The sequence below is a fragment of the Gorilla gorilla genome, chromosome 1, assembly GCF_029281585.2.
Source record: "Gorilla gorilla gorilla isolate KB3781 chromosome 1, NHGRI_mGorGor1-v2.1_pri, whole genome shotgun sequence".
Lineage (NCBI taxonomy): Eukaryota > Metazoa > Chordata > Mammalia > Primates > Hominidae > Gorilla > Gorilla gorilla.
In genome coordinates, this window is record NC_073224.2 from 18,584,866 (window position 1) to 18,601,188 (window position 16,323).

Sequence of the window (16,323 nt, forward strand, 5' to 3'; positions counted from 1 at the left end):
CTCCTAGTACCTTTTGTTTCTTTAACCTCAGGGTCTTAGTTGATAAAGGGGTGTCTATTTTGGTTTCTCAGATCACAGGTCCTAATTTCTAGAGCCTTAAATGTTACCTTATAAGGAAAAATATTCTTTGCAATTATTATTAAGTATCTTGACATGGAGAGATGATCCTGGATTATTCAAATGGGCTCTCAATCCAACCATAAGTGTCCCTATAAAAGAGAGACAGGCTGGGCACTGTGGCTCCCACCTGTCACTCCCAGCACTCTGGAAGGCTGAGGGAGGAAGATCACTTGAGCCCAGGAGTTCGAGACCAGCCTATCCAATACAGTGAGGTTCCTTCTCTACAAAAAAATTAAAAATTGAAAAATTAGCCAGGTGTGGTGGCACATTCCTGTAGTACCTACTACTCAGGAGGCTGAGGCAGGAGGATCACTTGAGACCAGGAGGTTGAGGCTGCAATGAGCCACGTTTGAACCATTGCCCTCCAGCCTGGGCAACAGAGCAAGACCCTGCCTCAAAAAGAGAAAGACAGAGGGAGATTTTACACACAGAGAAGAGAAGGGAATGTGAAGATGGCGGCATAGATTGGAGAGATGCGTCTGCAAGCTAAGGAACACCAGGAAACGCCGGCAGCCCCTGGGAGTGAGAAAAGGTGAAGAACAGATTCTCCCTGAGCCTCTGTAGGGAGTGCAGCCTCAGAAGCCTGGCCTCCAAAATTGTGAACATTTCTGTATTGGTTGTCTCTTATGGGTTATTGTTGGTTATTGTCTCTTATGGGTTATTGTTGGTTATTGTCTCTTATGGGTTATTGTTGTCTTATATGGGTTGTTGGCACCCAGCAAGCACCCAGGCCCTTCCAGCCACTCTTGGCAGTCGGTCATTTCTTTCCATAAAAGATAAAGAACCCTTCACATCCCTTGTAAGTTGGATTCCTAGGTATTTTATTCTCTTTGAAGCAATTGTAAATGGGAGTTCACTCATGATTTGGCTCTCTGTTTGTCTGTTATTGGTGTATAAGAATGCTTGTGATTTGTGTACATTGATTTTGTATCCTGAGACTTTGCTGAAGTTGCTTATCAGCTTAAGGAGATTTTGGGCTGAGACAATGGGGTTTTCCAGGTATACAATCATGTCGTCCGCAAACAGGGACAATTTGACTTCCTCTTTTCCTAATTGAATACGCTTTATTTCCTTCTCCTGCCTAATTGCCCTGGCCAGAACTTCCAACACTATGTTGAATAGGAGTGGTGAGAGAGGGCATCCCTGTCTTGTGCCAGTTTTCAAAGGGAATGCTTCCAGTTTTTGCCCATTCAGTATGATATTGGGTGTGGGTTTGTCATAGATAGCTCTTATTATTTTGAGATACATCCCATCAATACCTAATTTATTGAGAGTTTTTAGCATGAAGGGTTGTTGAATTTTGTCAAAGGCCTTTTCTGCATCTATTGAGATAATCATGTGGTTTTTGTCTTTGGTTCTGTTTATATGCTGGATTACATTTATTGATTTGCGTATATTGAACCAGCCTTGCATCCCAGGGATGAAGCCCACTTGATCATGGTGGGTAAGCTTTTTGATGTGCTGCTGGATTCGGTTTGCCAGTATTTTATTGAGGATTTTTGCATCAATGTTCATCAAGGATATTGGTCTAAAATTCTCTTTTTTTGGTTGTGTCTCCGCCCGGCTTTGGTATCAGGATGATGCTGGCCTCATAAAATGAGTTAGGGAGGAGTACCTCTTTTTCTATTGATTGGAATAGTTTCAGAAGGAGAACTACAAACCACTGCTCAATGAAATAAAAGAGGATACAAACAAATGGAAGAACATTCCATGCTCATGGGTAGGAAGAATCAATATCGTGAAAATGGCCATACTGCCCAAGGTAATTTATAGATTCAATGCCATCCCCATCAAGCTGCCAATGACTTTCTTCACAGAATTGGAAAAAACTACTTTAAAGTTCATATGGAACCAAAAAAGAGCCCGCATCGCCAAGTCAACCCTAAGCCAAAAGAACAAAGCTGGAGACATCACGCTACCTGACTTCCAACTATACTACAAGGCTACAGTAACAAAAACAGCATGGTACTGGTACCAAAACAGAGATATAGATCAATGGAACAGAACAGAGCCCTCAGAAATAACGCCGCATATCTACAACTATCTGATCTTTGACAACCCTGAGAAAAACAAGCAATGGGGAAAGGATTCCCTATTTAATAAATGGTGCTGAGAAAACTGGCTAGCCATATGTAGAAAGCTGAAACTGGATCCCTTCCTTACACCTTATACAAAAATTAATTCAAGACGGATTAAAGACTTAAACGTTAGACCTAAAACCATAAAAACCCTAGAAGAAAACCTAGGCATTACCATTCAGGACATAGGCATGGGCAAGGACTTCATGTCTAAAACACCAAAAGCAATGGCAACAAAAGCCAAAATTGACAAATGGGATCTAATTAAACTAAAGAGCTTCTGCACAGCAAAAGAAACTACCATCAGAGTGAACAGGCAACCTACAAAATGGGAAAAGTTTTCGCAACCTACTCATCTGACAAAGGGCTAATATCCAGAATCTACAATGAACTCAAACAAATTTACAAGAAAAAAACAACCCCATCAAAAAGTGGGCAAAGGATATGAACAGACACTTCTCAAAAGAAGACATTTATGCAGCCAAAAGACACATGAAAAAATGCTCATCATCACTGGCCATCAGAGAAATGCAAATCAAAACCACAATGAGATACCATCTCACACCAGTTAGAATGGCAATCATTAAAAAGTCAGGAAACAACAGGTGCTGGAGAGGATGTGGAGAAATAGGAACACTTTTACACTGTTGGTGGGACTGTAAACTAGTTCAACCATTGTGGAAGTCAGTGTGGCAATTCCTCAGGGATCTAGAACTAGAAATACCATTTGACCCAGCCATCCCATTACTGGGTATATACCCAAAGGACTATAAATCATGCTGCTATAAAGACACATGCACACGTATGTTTATTGCGGCACTATTCACAATAGCAAAGACTTGGAACCAACCCAAATGTCCAACAATGATAGACTGGATTAAGAAAATGTTGCACATATACACCATGGAATACTATGCAGCCATAAAAAATGATGAGTTCACGTCCTTTGTGGGGACATGGATGAAATTGGAAATCAACATTCTCAGTAAACTATCACAAGGACAAAAAACCAAACACCACATGTTCTCACTCATAGGTGGGAATTGAACAGTGAGAACACATGGACACAGGAAGGGGAACATCATACTCTGGGGACTGTTGTGGGGTGGGGGGAGGGGGGAGGGATAGCATTAGGAGATATACCTAATGCTAGATAACGAGTTAATGGGTGCAGCACCCCAGCATGTCACATGTATACATATGTAACTAACCTGCACATTGTGCACATATACCCTAAAACTTAAAGTATAATAATAATTAAAAAAAAAAAAGATAAAGAACCCAGGGCTCAAGGGGAACCCACGATTGCTCGAGATCATCGTCAATAACAGAGCTTGGTGGAAATTCAGAAGTACTGACTCCACGGCCAGAGATCATCTCTCCATTGGAGAGCGACTTCCTCCCTCTGGGTATGTGGCCTGTCAGTTTGACAACCAGGCCCTGCCTCCACTCCTTTAAATGCAGTTTCAGCCTGAGGGAGGGAAGAGGCAGAAAAAGGGCCCAGAGGTGCCAGATCTTCCTACAGTGGCCCTGTGCCAGGCTGTTCACCCAGAGGGAGGGTCTGCCTTCCATGTGCATCCCAACTGTCCTTTCTTTCTGTGTCTCCACCCTGGCTGTGAGGCTCTTCCCAGCAGACAGATCACAATGGACCTGTCCCTGTTATGATCCTTTGTTTGGTGACAGATAAACTGGGCAAAGTCTAAAGGCTGCCCCTGAGACAGTACTCACGATTACAATGATTTTTCCAGCCGCGTCATCCTTTTAAACTTTCATTTGACTTCCTGTTCCTCACGAGCACAGGGAGAAATGAGGGCTCCGTTCCTTGAAACAGAAACACAAAAGGGAGTTCTCCAAGCTGATCTGTGCCTGTGCATTCGGCAAGGACAAAAGCAGATGCTCTGATGTGACTGTTTCCTGGTTCTTCCTCTTTGCATTGAAACCTGCTCTCTCCGCTCTTCTGCAAATTCGCCCCGAGGAAGTAAGGTGCTGGGCACCTGTCACCACTGTATTGACTTGAAACTCCTGAATGTGCCCACTGCCCTCAGAATCCCTCCGGGGCCTGGAATCACCTCCATATTGATTTCTTGTTGCTGCTGTAACAAATGACCTCAAACTTGGTGGCTGCAACAACACAAATGTAGTACCTTACAGCTCTGGAGGTCAGAAGTCTGACACGGCCTCCCTGGGCGAAAGTAAAGGTGTCTGTAGGGCTGCAGTCCTTTCTGGAGGCTCTGAGGGAGGATTCCACTTCACACCGTGCCCAGCTTTTAGAGGTGTCCATGCCCCTTGGCTTACATCCCCCTGTCCATCATCAAAGCCAGCAACATTGCACCTCCTGCCTTCTTCACAGCCGTGTCTCCGCTGTAAACACAGCTGGGAAAGGTTCTCACTCACAAGGACCCTTGTGATGACATTGCACCCACAGGATATTCCAGGATCCTCTCCCTGCCTCACAGACGGCTGATTGCAACCCGAACTCCTCTGCTACCTGAATTCCTGTTTGCTATGAAAAGTAACATAGGCTTAGGTCCCGGGGATTAGGAGGTGGGCCTCTTTGTTTCGGGGTCGGGGCTCCTCATTCTGCCCACCACACCTCCCATTAAGGCCTGCCATCATGATGGGCCATTACTGAAATGAGGGTGTTACCTGGGCAGTCGGGGTTTAAGGCCATCCCCACCACTGCGCACCAGCCCGCTGATCATGAGCACGGTGCTGGTCATAGTTTTCTGAGACAGGGAGGTCCTAGAAGGCTCCAACAGCAGGAAAGGTAGGTTTCTCTAGCGCTCATGGGTGGATGCCTTAGAAATAAGAGAGAAACAAACAGCCTCCGGGCCTTGAGAGGTTTAGATTTCCCATTTGAAGCAGAGGTGGTGTGGAGGGGAGGACTGGGGCCAGCACCTGTTCAGAAAATGCATTCCCCAGAGATGGAAGCAGGTGACGGTGTTCTCACATTAGTTGTGCTGAGAGAAAAAGTCCTTCGTTCAGCTGTGCCCAAGGCTTTATTCACAGACTCCCGTCTCTCCCAGGGGTGCTGGAAAGACCTTGGGGACCTCCTCACCCTTCTTGCTGGAAGATGCCCGTACCGCAGCGCACGAGACCCCAGCTTTGCCGGGGCGGCTGCACTGTCAACTCAATGCCTAGCAAGGATGCGTCCGGCTGGGCATAAAGACAGCCCAGCCCGCTAAGCAGAGAAATCTTCCCCTTCACCACCAGGCTGCTGACAGGTGTGAGTGGGGCAGGGCAGGGAGGAATCACGGAGGCACACCCAGGAAGCCTGACGAGAGGGGCCAAGCTCTGTCCAGACATGGTGGCCGAGCACCCTGCAGAGGCTCAGTGGCCCTGGCAGCCCCTCGCCTGCTCTCTGGAGGCCTTTGCTCTCCAGTCCCCTCCCTTGAACTCTGAACTTCCACGGGTGAGGGGGGTGATAGAATAATGGCTTTATTTTCCCAGTCTGAAAAAAATAATATAGGAGAAATAACAGCTGGGCCTTCCTCTGCATGGAGTTTCCGCTCCCACGAGCATGTCCGTGTTTAGCATCGGCAGCCACCTGGCCATGCTGGACTCGGTGCAGCTGTGTCTGCGGTCACATAGACATTTATGGTATTTCCAGTGGCCTGTCAACAGTGCCTGGTGTTCTCTAACAAGTGCTGTGGCCTCCAAGGGCCTGACCACCTGCAGGGCTTGAGAACCACAGTTCAAGCAAGGTGAGACAGGGTCGGCAAGGCTGGCCTTGGCGTCTCCACAGGTCAGTTGGTCCTCAGCCAGGCAGGCCACCCTGTGGGCTTTGGGGCTGCTTTCCCTCTGGAATCTAACTCAAAGCCTTTTTTTTGTTTTTGTTTTTGTTTTTGAGACAGAGTCTCGCTCTGTCACCCAGGCTGGAGTGCAATGGTGCGATCTCTGCTCAATGCAACCTCTGCCTCCTGGGTTCAAGCGATTCTCCTGCCTCTGTCTCCTGAGGAGCTGAGATTACAGGCACCCGCCACCACACCCTTTTGTATTTTTGGTAGAGGCCAGGGTTTCGCCATGTTGGCAGCCTGGTCTTGAACTCCTGACCTCAAGTGATCTGCCTGCCTCAGCCTCCCAAAGTGCTGGGATTACAGGCATGAGTCACCACGCCCAGCCTGGAAGCCTCTAAATGAGCCAGGTGTCCCTGTGTCTTTGAGAGCACTGAGGGCTGGGCTCCAGTGGGCAGGGCAGCCCATCCACGCCGTCAGCACGTGGATCTCTGGCTCCTTGTTAGACAGCCTTGTGTATTTTCTAAGTGGTTCCATAGAATGAAAGTAGGTTTTTCCAGGTTGGCTAAAATCTACCTGCAGCCACATCTTAGCCATGAGGTGTAATTACTAAAAGTATGGGCCATGGAATCAGGCTGCTTGAATTCACATCCTGGCTTGATCACTTACGAACTATGTGTTTTTGAGCAAGTTACTTAACCTCTCTGTGCTTCAGTTTTCCATCTGCCAATTAGTGATAATAAGAGTGCCTACTTCAAAGCGTTGTTGTTAGGATTAAAAAGAATTAATGTGTGTTAAAGCCTTTAGTAGAATGTGTGGTTCTTAATAAGTGGCATTAAAACGATGTCAGCTGTTGTTATCTTTAAGCTTCTCTGCAACCCCAGAGTACCCAGAACTGTGTTGAGGACCCACTGTCTCCCAATCAGTAATCATTAACAGGTCCAGATAATGTACCTCCATGTGAAAGCACCCGGGTGTCTTAATACAGTATCTAGTCTCAACTTTCATCCTAAGGATGGTGAGTCTGGGGTCACAGTAGACCTCACCATCCATCAAGTTGGCCATCACTTCCTTTGAGGGCAGCCCCTCTAAAACACACGGACAGCTCACCATCTGGTGGACAGATTCACAGCTGCTGGAGTGGTAAAGCTCATTGCAGATTGTTCAGACCATTAGACAAAATTTTCTTGTATGGAGCCCAAATCTGCCTCTAATTCTGACCCCTAAACTGTACATCGAACTAGTCCAAGTCCTCTCCTCATGGCAGGTTCGAATCTTTGACACTAAGGAACTCTTCTAAAAGCCCTCGGTGGTGCTCTAAGTGACAAGGCAAGACGAAGTGACTTAAATAAGAGTAAAGGACATTGTGCCACTCTGGAAGTGAGGGACTCAGCTTCTGACCCCAGCCTGCACAGACTCGCCAAGGCCTGGGAATTGCCCTTTCTTACTCTTTCCTACAAAATAGATCCTAATTTATGAGTTTCCCCCTCTCTTCCTCAGTGAGTCCAGACCCGGCACTGGCCTTCTCATGCCTGGTGGGTGCAGGTTGGCTTTTCTGCAGCCACACTTGCCTCTGTTCCATACTTTCTCCACCTAAGAGTTAAAGTAAGGTTTGTTTGTTTCAGGTGGGGTCTTGCTATGTAGCCCGGGCTGGCCTTGAACTCCTGGGCTCAAGTGATCTTCCCGAGTAGCTCAGACTACAGGGATGCACCCTGCACCAGGCTTAAAGTGAGTTTTTGAAAAGAGATCTCACATGAAAAGATGCTTGACATCATTAGTCATCAGAGAGGCGCAAATTGAAACCACAGTGAGACACCACTTCATACCCACTCAGAATCAAAGGGACAATAACAACTGTTGGCGAAGATGAGGAGCAATTGGAACCCTCATTCATTGCTGGTGAGATTGTGAAACGGTGCATCCGCTTTGGAAAGCAGTCTGGCAGTTCCTCAAAAGATTAGCTGTGGAGTCACCACATGACCCAGAGATTCCACTCCTGGCCGTCTACCAAGAGAAATGAAAATATATTAAATCCACACAAAAACTTGTACACAAATCCCATAGCAGCACTATTTGTGATAGCCAAAATGTGAAAATCAACCAAATGTTTATCAACTGATGATGGGTAGATAAATAAAATGTGATGTATGCCTACCTGGGAATATTATTCAGCCACAAGATTGAAGTACTGATGCACGCCACAGCATGGAAGAATCTAAGCAAAAGTAGCCAGCCACGAAAGGCCACATGTTATACAATATCACGTATATGAAATGTCCAGGATAAGCAAATCCACAGGGGCAGAAAGTGGATGAGCTGTTCCCAAGGGTTAGAGGGTGAGGGAATGAAGGGTGAGGAGTGGCTGTTGACGGGGATTATTTGGGGAATAAAAAAGATGTTCTAAGATTAGATTATGGTGATGATTATACAACCTCATAAATATACTAAAAACCACTGAACCTTACGCTTCAAATGGGTAGGCTTTTTGGTTCCTAAATCATATCTCAATAAAGCTATTATGTAAAAATGAATTTTTAAGCTATTTTTTATTTTACAGTTTATATGTTTGATAGTACAATTTACACAATTTATCATACATGTTTATATCTTAAGAAGAAACAAGAACATATTGGGCCAGGCTATTAAGGAGTAGCATAAGGGAGTTTCTTTGGGGAGATAGGACAGTTTCACGTCCTGACTGAGGTGGTGATTACTGGAGTCTACAAGTGTGATTAAATGTCATACATCTATACACCAAGAGGAAGGGATGGAATCACTTGAACCCGGGAGGCGGAGGTTGCAGTGAGCTGAGATTGTGCCACTGCACTCCAGCCTGGAGACAGAGAGAGACTCCATCTAAAAAAAAAAAAAAAAGAAAAAAAGTCAGACATTCTAAAAGCTTATCAATGGGGGAATAATTTTGTTATCTTTGTACATATATACTATGGCATATATTACATCATTTAAAAATAGCGTAGACACATGTAAATAAAGATCAATGATAAGAGAAAAAGTGACAAATACATATAATCTGATCCAATTAATGTTTTAAAAAAAGAAAAAGGCTGCATGTATGTAAAAAGGCCTAGAAAGAGCTCTGAATAAATCTATTTTGTATTGCTATAAAGGAATATCGGACACCGGGTAATTTATCAGTAAAAGAGGTTTATTTGGCTCACAGTTCTGCAGGCTGCAGAGAAGCATGGCACCAGCATCTGCTTCTGCTGAGGGCCTCAGGGAGCTTCCAATCATGGTAGGAGGGGAAGGGGAGCTGTCACGTCATATGGCAAGAGAAAGGGAGCAAGAGAGAGAGGGGAGGACATGCCAGTCTCTCTTTATTTTATTTACTTGTTTTTGAAATGGAGTCTCACTCTTTCACCCAGGCTGGGGTGCAGTGGCATGATCTTGGTCCAGTGCAACCCCTGTCCGCCTCCCAGGTTTAAGAGATTCTCAGGTCTTGGCCTCCCAAGTAGCTGGGATCACAGGCACCCACCAAGAAGCCCAGCTTATTTTTGTATTTTTAGTAGAGATAGGGTTTCACCATGTTGGCCAGGCTGGTCTTGAACTCTTGACCTCAAGTGATCCACCTGGCTGGGTCTCCCAAAGTGCTGGGATTGCAGGCATGAGCTGCCAAGCCTGGCCCCAACCTCTTGTTTTTTGAGACAGAGTCTCGCTCAGTCACCCAGGCTGGAGTGCAGTGGTGCAATCTTGGCTCACTGCAACCTCTGCCTCCTGGGTTCAAGCGATTCTTGTGCCTCAGTCTCTTGAGTAGCTGGGATCACAGGCACCTGCCACCAAGCCCAGCTAATTTTTGTATTTTTAGTAGAGATGGGGTTTCATGATGTTGACCAGGCTGGTCTTGAACTCCTGACCTCAAGTGATCCTCCTGCCTCAGTCTCCCAAAGTGCTGGGATTACAGGCCTGAGCCACCGTACCTGGCTCCAGGCCCTTTTTAAACAACCAAACCTAAAGGTAACTAACAGAATGAGAGCTCATTTATTGAGAAGGGGATGGCACCAAGCCATTCATAAGGGATCCACCCCATGATCTAAGCACCTCTCATTAGACCCCACCTCCAACACTGGGGATCACATTTCAACATGAGATTTGGAGGTGACAAATATCCAAACTGTACCAAGCTCTGAAAGTAAAACTCAATTGATGCACAGTGCTTACCTCTCCTAGACTCAGAGGGCGGAAGTCAATGCCCTCTCGTGGTGGGGGTGGAGGAGGGAAGGAAGACGTGTGAAGGTCAATTTCATCATTTTATGAAAAGCATGAATACTAATGAGAATTTCTTATGATGACATGTCCAAGTATCTTTTGCTAATTTTTTTTTTTTTTTTTTTTTTGAGATGGAGTCTTGCTCTGTCACCCAGGCTGGAGTGCAGTGGCATGATCTCGCTCACTGCAGCTCTGCCTCCCAGGTTTACACCATTCTCCTGCCTCAGCCTCCCCAGTAGCTGGGACTACAGGCGCCCACAACCATGCCCGGCTAATTTTTTGTATTTTTAGTAGAGATGGAGTTTTGCCATGTTAGCCAGGATGGTCTCAATCTCCTGACGTCGTGATCTGCCCGCCTCGGCCCCCAAAGTGCTGGGATTACAGACGTGAGCCACTGCACCCGGCCTTGGTAATTTAAAAAAAACAAAAAACAAAACAAAACAAAAAAACAGGTTGTGCCAACAGCAAAATGGGGAAGGCAAGGATGTTTATTGACAGTCATCTACAATGACAGGAGTTTCACTCGTTGGTATCACAGGGACATCAAAAGCATCTCTAAGTAGAGTTGATATAGTCTTCCAAGTGTGGATCCCCAAACCTCACCTCTAGCCCAACATGAAGCATCACAAACAAGTCAATGCTTTTACAGTAAACATCCCTTAGTTTACTGAGAAAAAAAAATTTAAAGTCTGGGGCAAGGACACTTAAGCTTAAACAGTTGCAGGTTGATGGGACCTTTGTAACTGATGAAATCTATGGACTTCTTCCCAGAAAGAAAAAGAAGGTCACATATACATACACAAAACAATATTTTCCTTACAAGTGGAGCCCTGAATTCCTGCCCTACAGAAGAAATAATGATTTTCCTGCCCATGAGGCCCTTCAGCACTGGGGCTTAATCCACTTTTTTGACTCATATCCAACTACTCCCCCCACCACCCAACCCCATTCATTCATTGGCTCCCTCCCAACACCTTAGCTCACTCCCTGTCTGTGTCGAAGGCCTTCCTCCACTTTCCTGGCTGGCTCAGCTTCTCTCAAGTCCTAGTTTTCTTCTGGTCACCCCCCTGGAACTCACCGCAGCACACTCTAGCCAATCATTTCTGCCTCTGCCTGGGTCTTACTGGTCATGGCATGCTGGCATTCAGGAAATAGTTAAAGCTGCTTCTTCCTTGAATGACTAACCAGGTGAATGAAAATGAATGACAACAAGCAACTAATTGTCATTAAACAGTTAATAGAAGAAAGTTCATCTATGTTATCTTTGGGGATAGTTTTAAATAAGAGAGGCTTAGAGAGTGAAAGCAGAGATGATCTAAGGTGGGGGCAGTGGTGGTAAGTGTCTCTTTTGGGTAGAGAGGATGCTCAGGGTCCTTCAGATCCCATCAGGGGAAGCAGTGCCTGCTGCCTGGGGTTCCTTCCAGCAGGCACTTGATCACAATGTCAATCAAGTCTACTGTCTGCAGGAGCAAAGGAAGAATCCATTATTTGTAACTCACTCCTCCTGTGGGAGCCAATCCTCAGATAATGCAGAAGCCCTGAGGGGTCCCTCTATCTGGGCTGCTATTTCTTGGCAAGATTCACCTGGACCATTCTGGAACGAATGCTGTTTACCCTCGTACCAAAAAAACATTCAGAAAGAAAGATGCATCATCCTCCCTGCAAAGTCCTCTTGGGCTAACCACCCTGGGGCCTGTTCCTCGCTCTGTCTCCCTGGCGTTTAGACCTGTGCAAAGGCAGAAGAACCTTGTGATTTACTTGCAAGAGCCAAGCAGTGACTGGAGGAGTCTAACATCCTGCTCAGTGGCCGGCTGCCAGGTGGCCAGCAGCCAGGTCGTGTTTCCCGATGTCCACTCCCTATTGTGGTACAGTCTTAGTCATCACACCTAGTCAAAGCCTTCTGGTCTGACTTGGAGGCAGTGCCTCCCGGATAATCACTCAGACGCGGACAGTCAGCTTTGGGCCCGCTGGGTGTGCTGTACCCTTCTCCCGAATATCTAGCGAATTCTCAGCTCCTACTCTTGAACCAGGAGATTTGCAGGCATTAGTAAACCATTAAGTAGCAAGTGTTCCTTATTACCAAAAGGAAGGATCGACCTTCCACAAAGAGGGGCAGCTGGTGGCACACACAGATTTAAGAGGAGAGGGATTTCTTAAGGTTTAAGTGATCTTGAACCCTGCAGGGCTAGGGGTGGGGAGGCAGGAGGAAGGAGGGATCCAGGACTGGCTCCCGAAATCTACTCTGCACCTCCCAGCTCTCCCAGGCCCTAGAGGAGGTGCTTTCAGTGAGGACTCTAGTACCTGGGCACTCCAGTTCCTGATGTCTCACAAGGACCCTGGGAAGAAAGCTAGGCAGGTATTCTTAGGCCCACTGTATAGCGGGGGAAATGAGGCCCAGAAAGGCTGTTGACTCCTTTAGGGTGCAGAGCATGTGCGGAGAGGCTGAACCTGAACTCAGGGCTACAGATGCAGTCTTGAGCGCTGCCACCTGCACGCCCAGGTCGTCCAGGTACCAAAAGGCAAGTGCGAAACCCTCGGGACACTAGGAGTCAGCACTGTGGCTTGACAAGGCCCCAGGCCACCTGTGCTCCGTGCCCCATGGTTTCTTGTGCATGGCCAGAGTCACCAGAAGCGGTGCGGGTCCTCGGAGAGCCCTGCAGCCCCCAGCCCGGCTTTGCTTCTCGCCATCTCACAGCAGTCTGTGGGTGCCGCCAATCTCCCGCACATGCCACCACATTGGCCAAGGAAAGGCTCGCAAGTGAGACGTGAATTCCCCAATTAAGCTTGCTGGAATTGTGCCCCAAAATAAAGAAATTAATTAAAGTCTTTTTGCCAACATCAACTGGGCCGGAGGTGGGCTTGGACGCCCCATCTTGGAGCTCACGCCTCCTTCTGAGAGCGCATCCTTAGCTCCCTGGCATCTTGTGCATTGGAGGCAATAAAGGTCCAAGGCAGGGAAGACCTCAGAAGCTTGGGTGGCTCCACTGTGTCCCTGCTGCCTGTTGGTGACCCACAGCATCCTATGGGTCGGGGGAAGGCTAAGCTGTCCCGGGTCAGGAGGCACGACCTCCTTACCACCTTGACTGTGTCCCTGCAAGTTAACCAATGACACAGAACAATCCAGATGTTTGTTGGGTGTAGTGGCAGGAAGAGCCATTTGCTCCTAGATATTTTCCAAAAGAGAGACGAGTCACGTGGTCTGGGAGAGGGTGTGATGCTGAGGACACATGGGAGTTTTGGGTTCAAATACTTCTGGGTTCAAATCCTGACCGTCCTTTACTTAGGGAGGCGTGAGCGTGTTTGAGCGTCGCTATTCTCATTTGTAAAATGGAGAGGAAGGCATAAGGGGTGAGAGACAGGGCTGCCCAGAAACCTTGCTCTAGGCCAGAGGTCCTCAACCTCGGCCTCGGGTGGAACCCTGGCACCCGCAGTGATTCCAACATAGAACGGCTGAGGACCAGACTGTGGTGGGTCCTTGGAGTCACCTGGCAGTCCCTCTTGTCAGACCTTGCTCCAATCTGGCCTCTCAGGGAGCCTGGCTACACCAGCCTGCTGCTCCCCACTCCCCGACACTCCCCAAATCCTGCTCTATGTTTTCCTTTTCCGTAACACTCCGTGTCCTTTAAAAGATTTTGCTGAGGCCGGGTGTGGTGGCATACGCCTATAATCCTAGCACTTTGGGAGGCCAAGGCGGGTGGATCACCTGAGGTCAGGAATTCGAGACCAGCTTGGTGAACATGGTGAAACCCTGTCTCTACTAAATATACAAAAATTAGCCAGGCGTGGTGGCACGTGCCTGTAATCCCAGCTACTCAGGAAGCTGAGGCAGGAGAATCACTTGAACCCGGGAGGTGGAGGTTGCAGTAAGTTGATATCGCGCCATTGCACTCCACCTGGGGGGACAAGAGTGAAACTGTCTCGAAAAAAAAAGATTCTGCGACCCTTTCTGTGTTTATGGTGCTCTCTCCTCCTGCTGGAACGTAAGCTCCATGAAGGCAGGGGCCTCTGTGTTGGTGACTGTCCCCAGAAGAGCCCGGCCCCTAACAAGTACTGGTAAACACTGGCTGGAAGCCGAAATGTGGAATCAGCAAGCCCCTTTTCCATTCCTGTCCCCATCACTTTAAGGTGCTATAGTCTCCATGACTTTGCTTATTGTTCTCTCCCCTTGCTCTGGACCAGCAGAGACCTCGTCTGTCTTATTTAGGGCAGTGTCCACAGTGCCTGGAACACTGTCCACTCCAAACTCCGAAGGCATTTGTTGAACGAATGCACTATTGTGTGCAGGGGACGGAGGCTCATAAGGTGTCCTCTGCTGCCCTCTGCTGGGAAGCCATGGGAAAGGCTTCATCTCAAAGAAGGTGGACAGTCTGGAAAGGGGGAGGGTGAAAATTTGGTTTGGGAGCAGGTTGTTAATTACATATTTTTTGTTTTAACTCTGTTAAAATCAGACAAATCTGCCTACACCTTCCCACTCTCCTGGGCCCTTCTTCATTCCATCCATGCCAGGACAACAATCCTGGATTTTTATTTTTATTTTTTTTAAGAAAGATAATTTTTAATTGATACCTAATAGATGTACATATAGTTTCAGGGCATCCTGGATTTTGAAGTATTCCATCCTGTTAACTCCATGAACACACTTATTCTCGCAGGCACTGGCTCTCCGTTTTGGGGTTGGACTCCCCTCTCCTGGTCTCTCGACGTTTGCTTTGCTGGAGGGTGAGTGTGAACAGAGCCGCTACCAGCATTGGGCCTCACTCAGGCCGCATAAGGCCAGACTGCTGCTAAGGGTTGGGGTGACTCAGGGAAGGACAGCTCTCCATCTTTTTCTAGTTCCTGGGACTGAGGAGAGTGTGACAGGGGGACAGAGAGGGGGACAGAGAGGGTGAATCAGCCACAGCCTAACTGGGAAATGCTTGGCACAGAAAAATTCCGTGTCCAGTAACCTTTGGCTTCTTCGGGATCGAGAGCCTCCTCCCTCCAGACTGGTTACTGTTCCTTTAGGCAGGTTTCTTTTTTAATTTTTAAGTTTTAGAGGCAGGGTCTCACTGTGTCTTATCTAGGCTGGAGTGCAGTGGCGTGACCATAGCTCGCTGCAGCCTCGACCACCTGGGCTAAAGTGATCCTCTTGCTCCAGCCTCCCCAGTAATTGGAACCAGAAATTTTTTTTTTTTTATTATACTTTAAGTTTTAGGGTACATGTGCGCATTGTGCAGGTTAGTTACATATGTATACCTGTGCCATGCTGGTGCGCTGCACCCACTGACTTCACATTCTCTTGCCTGGTACTGTCAGGGTGCTTTAACTAGGGCAGAATTTTCAGGCTCATATCTATTGGCCCAAGATCCTCCCAGTGACAAATCCCTGAGCTTTTTGGCCCTAAATCAGCTAGTGTCACATGGGTCTGTTCCAAAAAACGAGTCTACTCATTTTGTAGAATAACATCCACACCTGACCTCTCTCTGGCCGTCAGTCTCCCATAACAATTACTTTTAAAATATTCTGCCCCAGAGACAGAACACGATTCATGTATCCCAATTTGTGGTTGAGAAAATACGGGCTTCATTCCTTGATTAATTTTTACATACTATTATTACTCTGGCCACATGAGATATTGTGTTTGTGTCTCTCCCACTATTTGACAGCCCTTGATGGCAAAGACTGTCCTTGCTTATACCCTTAGTGTTTAGCATAGTGCCTACTGATTTGGAAGAGCTCAATTAAAGTTTTTTAAATGAATGACTTAGTCCACTTGCCCTGTACTATTCTTCTGCTCAACCTAGAACATATTTGTCTTTTTTTGTGTGTATTCCTGTGCATGTCCCCAAAGGCCCACACCCCTGGGAGATGGTTCTGTTTTTTTTGTTTGTTTTTATTGTTGTTGTTGTTTTAAACAAACAGGGTCTTGTTTGGGCTAAAGTGATCCTGGGCTAAAGTGATCCTTCAGCCCAAGCTGAAGTGCAGTGGTGCAATCATTGCTCACTGCAGCCTTGAATTTCTGGGCTTGAGCGATCCTCTGCCTCAGCCTCCCAAGTAGCTGGGACTGCAGGTGCATGCCACTATGCCCAGCTAATTTTTTTTTTTTTTTTTTTTGGAGAAGAAGTCTTGCTCTGTCACCCAGGCTGGAGTGCAATGGCGCTATCTCGGCTCACTGCAACCTTTACGTC